Raw genomic sequence first — 7,028 nt, 5'->3', positions numbered from 1 at the left:
CACAGGCATTGGGGCAGTATTTATGTGGTGAAGGCAGTTTCCAAGTGCTTCCCATGGAGGGAACCACTGGCAGAAAGAGTCCAGGGGCAGAAGGGGTCCGGAGATAGAAGTGGTGTGATGTCAGGAGGGGTCCGGGTCTGGTAACAAGAGGAGTCAGGGTCCAGCAACGAGATGGAAAGACAAAGGGGGTGGGAGGCTTGAGCCATCAAGCTAGAGGGATGGGAGATGCTAGAAAGGCAAGGAGAGGGAATTGAACTAGATGCTGGCAGGGCTGAGCAAAGGTGGGAACACAACATATGTGCCAAAGTGGTGGTCTCCTGGGACCAACACCTGATCTCTTACCTGCATACACTCATCAGCTCTTTTGGGTAAGGATTGTCAAGTATTCATCTAAAGCTGAGCACCCAAATTAAGAGAGTAGGGAAAAGAATTGCCCAGCCACTTTTGAAATAGCAGGACTTTGAAAACCCCATGTACAACAGAGCACACTCCGGTTAGATTAGCAGATATGGCACCAGAGGCTGAACATTCGTGTTGGGAATTACAAAGGAGAAGGAACAGGTGCAAACAGACCCTAACGACTGGAATATGGAATGTGAGAAGTATGAATGTAAGAGAATTGGAGAAAGTTAAGGAAGAAATGGAATGCATAAATATTGGTGTTGGTGAAATGAAATGGATTGGCATGGGACATTTGGAATCAGACGATTTTATTATTTACTATGTTGGAAATGAAAAGGTAAGGAAAAATGGGGTCATATTCATAGTTACAAATATCATTTCTAGGTCCATCTTGAAACACAATATTGTGAGTGACAGGATAATATCCATATGCATACAAGGAAGACCTGTTAATACCACTATCATTCAAATTTATGCACCAACAGCCAAAGCCTAAGAAGTGGAAAGAGATGACTTCTACTAACTGTTGCAATCAGAAATCTATTGAACATACAACCAAGACAGTTTAGTAATAATGGGTGATTGGAATGCAAAAATTGGGAACAAAGAAGAAAAAATCAGTAGTCAGGAAACATGGACTTACTGACAGAAATGAGGCTGGAAACATAATGATAGAATTCTGTACAATCAATGATTTATTCATTGCAAATACATTTTATAAGAAACACAGTGACTGTACACATGGACCTCACCTGACAGCCAATACAGAAATCAGATTTATTACATATGTGAGAAAAATTGTTAGAGAAGATCAGTATCAGCTTTGAAAACTAGGCCAGTTGCTGATGGTGGATTAGATCATCAACTACTTGTATGCAAGTTTAAACTGAAGCTAAACAAACTCAAATCAAATCTATGAGAACTAAAATTTGAACTTAAATCTATCCATCCTTAATTTAAAGATGGAACCGGTTTGAGGCCTTGAATACTAATGAGCAAAGACCTGATGAGATGTGGGAGGATATCAAGAGTATCATCCATGAAGAACACAAAAGATGGAGGAAGAGTAGAAGACTAAAATTAATGTCAGAAAAGGCTCTACATGTTGTACTGGAGCACCAAAAAACCAAAGCAAAGGGAAGAAATCAAGATGTTAAGGACCTGAACAGAAGATTTCAAAGGTCAAGACACAGAGACAAAGCAAAGTACTATCGTGAAATGTACAAAGAGATGGGTTGGAAAATCAAAAAGGGAGGAACTCACTAAGCATTTCTTCTTAAGCTGAAGAAACGGAAAAACAAATTCAAGCCTTGAGTTGCAATAATTAAGGATGCCGTGGGCAAAATGTTGAATGACCCAGGAAGCATGAAAAAATGAAAGGAGTACATACAATAGTCACTAAACCAAAAAAAAAATTGGCTGATACAGAAGAATTTTATGAAACAACATATGATCAAGAGCCTATGTTGATGAAAGAGAAAGTTCAAACTGCTCTGAAGAAACTGGCAAAAAAAAAGGCACCAGGAACTGACAGCATATTAATTAATTGACATATTTAAACAGACAGATGCTGCACTGGACATGCCCAACAGGATGTGCCAAGAAACCGGAAGACAACCACCTGGCCAACTGACTCAAAGAGATCCATATTTATTCCCATTCAAAAGAGGTGACTCAACAGAGTGCAGAAATTATTGAACAATATCACTAATATCACATGTAAGCAAGATACTGATGAAAATTATCCCAAAATGACTGGAACAGTACATCAACAGATAACTGCGAGATGTGTAGTCTAGGGTTAGAGAGATCATGCCACTATGGATATTATAGCCAATGTTAGATGGATCTTGGCAGAAAGCAGAGAATACCAGGGGAATGTCTATCTATGTGTTTGACTGTGCAAAGGCACTTGACTGTGTGAATTACAATTGTGGCTAACTCTGAGAAGAATGGGAATCCCAGAACACTTGATTGTGCTTATCTGAAACCTATACTTGGATCAGGAGGCAGTCATCAAAACAGAGCAAGGAAACACTGCATGGTTCAAAATCAGGAAAGGTGTAGGCCCAGAGATGGATTCTACCCCCGTACATTTCAATCTATATGCAGAACAGATCACCTGGGAGACTGGGCCCTTTGAGGAGGAATGTGGCATCAGGATTGGAACAAGACTCTTCAACAACCTGTGTTATACAATGACACAATCTTGCTTGACAAAACTGAAAAAGACTGAGGTATTTGCTGCAGAAGGTCAAGGACTGCAGCCTTAAAATGAATTAAAGCTCAACATCAAGAAAATAAAGAAAGATTCTCACCACTGGGCAGCATTATGATAAACAGTGAAGAGACTGAGATTGTTAATAGCTTTAGCTTGCTTCACAATCAACACTCTTGGAACCAGCAGCCAGGGAAATCAAAAGACGAATAACACTGGGACAATCTGCTGTCAGGGACCTCTCCAGAGTACTGAAGAGCAATTATGTCAGTCTAAAGGCTAAGGCATGCTTTATCCAGGCCATGGTCTTTGCAATTACTTGCTATGAGAAGAGCTGGACAGTGGCTATGGATGGTAGGAAAATAATTGATGCTTTTGAGTTGTGGTGCTGGTGAAGAGTATTAAACATACTATTAACTGGTAGGAGAACAAACAGATCTGTCCTGGAAAGGGTGAAATCAGGGTGCTTCTAGGAGGCAAGAGTTCTGAAGCTCTATCTTACATACTTTGGACATGTGGCCAGTAGGCCCAGTCCTCAGAGAAGGAAATCATGTGTCAAAGGGTGGAAGGACAGCATAAGAAAGGAAGATCCTACTGGAAATTTATCCTAAAGAAACTATAATTGCCACCCAAGCAAATATATGCACACTCATGTTTATTGTGGTTTTGTTCACAATAGCAAAGAGTTGGAAACAACACAAGTGTCCATCAATAAATGAATGGATACAGAAGCACTGGTATATTCACACAATGGAATACTATGCTGCATTGAAAAACAAGGAACTCATGAAATATTATACAAAATGGGTGACCCTGGAGGACATTAGGCTGAGAGAGATATTTCAGTCACAAAAGTACAAATATTGCATAGGGCCACTGTTGTAAAATGTGATTGACATCAGGGTTGAGGGAAGATGGAAAAGGAGGGAGGAATGATGTATATTGCAGTGAAACAGATGAAGGAGAGAACTGTTTAAAAGGGATATATGAATGGGTATTTTTGTCATTACAGAATTCCAGAGTGAAGGCTCTGTGGAGTGGACTTCGGGGTGGGGATTGCACAACAATGAAAGAGTTTTTCTTTTTCTTTTCAAGGAGAAGAGTGAATTGGGTGGGGAGGAGGTGGGCAGGGAGAAAAGTGCAACAATGAATGACTGGAAATCCTAAGTCTCTGTAAATGTTCATTTAAATTAATAAAAAAAAACTGTTTAAAAAAGAAACTAATATCCTGGATGAAATAGATTGACTCAGTGACTGGAGTAATGGGGGTAGATGTGTCCGAAACAATAAAGTTGGTTCAGGATAGAGCAGTGTTCAGAGCTGTTATACATAGCGTCACTATGAATCGCAAATGACTCTACAGCACATAAAAGCAACAACAACAATAATACACACCACATAAGAAAATCCTGCTGAAGATTATCCAAAAGTGACCGGAATAGCAGAAATACAGGCTGGGTTTAGAAGATGCCATAGCACTAGAGAAATTATCACCAATGTCTAATGGATCTTGGTTGAAAACAGAGTACCAAAAGAATGTCTATCTGTGCTTCATTCAAAGGCATTTGACTATGTAGATCACAAAAATTGTGGCTAACCTTGAGAAGAATGGGAATCCCGGAACACTTAATTGTGCTCATTTGGACCAACAGGCACTCATCAAAACAGAGCAAGGAAACACTGCGCGGTTCAAAAGTAGGGAAGGAGTGTGTCAGGGATGCATCCTGTCTCCGTGCCTTTTCAATCTGTATACAGAACAAATCATTTGGAAGGCTGGACTTTATGAGGAGGAGTGTGGCATCAGGATTGGAGGAAGACTAATCAACAACTTGTGCTTTGCAGATAACACAACCTTGCTTGCCAGAACTGAGGAGATCCAGAAGCATTTGTTGCAAAAGATCAAGGACTGCAATATCCACTATGGATTGAAGCTCAACATCAAGAAAACAAAGATTCTCACCCCTGGGCCAATTGGCAGAAACATGATGGATGGAAAAGAGATTGAGGTTGTTAACAATTTCAGCTTGCTCAGCTCCACAATCAACACTCTTGGCACTAGCAGTCAGGAAATAAAAGATGAATTGCATTGGGGAAGCCTGCTGTCAGGGACTACTCCAAAGTGCTGAAGTGCAATTATGTTAGTCCAGAGACTAAGTTGCACCTGATTCCAGCCGTGGTCTTCGCAATGACTTACCATATATCAGTGATATGGGTAATGCCTAAAGATAACATAAGAAGAATCAATGTCTTTGAGTTGTGGTGCCGGAGCACATACCATTGACTGCCAGGAGAAGAAATAGGTCTGTCTTGGAGTTTCTCCTTGGAGTCAAGGATTTGGAAGCTCTGACTCACACTTGGGCACATAGCCAGGAGTGACCAGTCATTGGAGAAGGACATCGTGCTTGCAAGGGTGGAGGTACAGCACAGAAGAGGAAGACCCTGGATGAGATGGATTGGCACAGTAACTGAGGTAGTGGGATTAGGGGTGTCAGAGCCAGTGAGTCAGGATAGGCAGGGTTCACATCTCTTATACACAGGGTCACTATGAGTCGGGGCAACTCAATGACACATAATAACAACAATAAACAATATTTTTAGTATTTTTCTTGGTTTGCATACAATAATTCATATACATTGTGTTCCATGCATATGCCTTATGTTTTATACAATCTTTCATTTATGTTGTTTCATATAGTCAGTTATATACACAGAATTTTATATCATTAATTGTTGTTAATTATTTATGATTTATTACTCCTTTTTAAGTCCCCATTGAAGTATTTCTGGGAGGATTCATACTGCAAACCTTTTCATTAACAACCATGTACCGCTCAGGAAGCACACAGTAACACTTTCAACAGTTCCCAATGGTTATAATCTGATTTACTGGCACTCCCTGTGCAGTAGGTCCAGAGGGCACCTCATTCTGGCCTCCCCTGCTCAGAACCCTGGTTTTGTGTCATTACCACCTGCTCTGTCTGCACTGTTTCACCCTTGTTCTCAGCAACTCTTCTAAGTCCCTAAGTACTCTGCTGATGAAACCCAGGATGGGCCTGCTCTAGGTGCAACTCTGCTTGGGAATATTTGCATTTCCAAAGAGCACAGACAAATATGGACTAATACCATAAAATCTCATTTATATGAAATAAGCAAATATACAGAAAGCAAAACTTATTAGTGATTGTCAGGGCTGGGTAGTGGGAGAAAGGGAGATTTGCACAGGGAGCATTGAGTTTATATTCATAGTGGTGAAATAACTGAGAAAAGGCTAGGGAGGAGGGTCAAACAGTGTGGGGAATATACAGCCAGTGAGGCTGAATTGTACGTGTGTAAACTGTTGAACTGATGAATGTTCTCACCACACTAAGGAAAGAGAGCTAGATGGTTGGGAGGGTGAAGAAAGGAAAACAGGCATAAATAAAGAAGGAAGTTTGAAAATATGACCAAGGGCAGAGGAAAACAGTCAACACCAACAAGACCCAGAACTGACATCTCCAGTGTCCTCCCACCCAGTGAGTCTTGGCTGGACGCTCCACACAAGGAAGGAGCAGCTGGGGTTTCAGCAGCAGATGCTGGACCTTCAGATCCCACTGCTCATGGGAAGGACTACCGATAGCCAGGAAGTTCCTCCCTCTTCTAGCCTGGGCTGTCTTTTTACACTCCCTCACCCTTTCCTCCACCATAAACAATGCTATGTGGGCCACTCTGAATGCCAGGAGGACACACCAGGAGAAGTGCATCTGTCTCTCAAGAGGTCCCCAAGCCCTAAGCTCTTCATCTTACATGTGGGGTAGGAGCCCTGGCAGTCACCTGGCTTCAGCCCCTTCCTCCAGGAGACAGGCCTGGGGCTCTTTGTTCATCCCTTTAAATATGATCAGCCTGCTCTTCCCCACATCTCTTTCACATCTGCTTCTTTTCCCCACAGGTCTGTCATCACCTCTCGATACAAAAAATGTGTATTCATAATTCCAGCTTTATTACATTAGAAAAAAAGAAAATAAAACCTGTGTCCCCCCATTAATACATATATATTGACTATCCCATTGAAAGGTTAGTCTAAATAACAAATTAAATGGAGACATTATAGCAGGGTAACTTTTTATTGGCTGTATGAATAGCAAAATAACCAGACTTTATAGTAGTTCAGCATGAAAATAGGTTGTCATTTTTGGCAACTGCTTTCCCTGATGCTGTGTGAGACTCCATGAGGGTGGCAGAGGGCTGGCACTTACTGAAGCTGGGCTGCCATGGGGGTCCTGCACCAGAATGTGCCAGACCAGCACTCCTCAGGTTTAGGATGATCAAGAAGAAGTAGAGGTTGCACACCCATGTTTATTACGGCTTTGTTCACAATAGCAAAGAGTTGGAAACAACCTAAGTGCCCATCAACAAAAGAATGGATAGAGAA

This window comes from Elephantulus edwardii, unplaced genomic scaffold (genome assembly GCF_000299155.1).
Source record: "Elephantulus edwardii isolate Elephantulus edwardi_28Jun2011 unplaced genomic scaffold, EleEdw1.0 scaffold00333, whole genome shotgun sequence".
Lineage (NCBI taxonomy): Eukaryota > Metazoa > Chordata > Mammalia > Macroscelidea > Macroscelididae > Elephantulus > Elephantulus edwardii.
Note: the sequence above shows the minus strand (reverse complement) of the source record.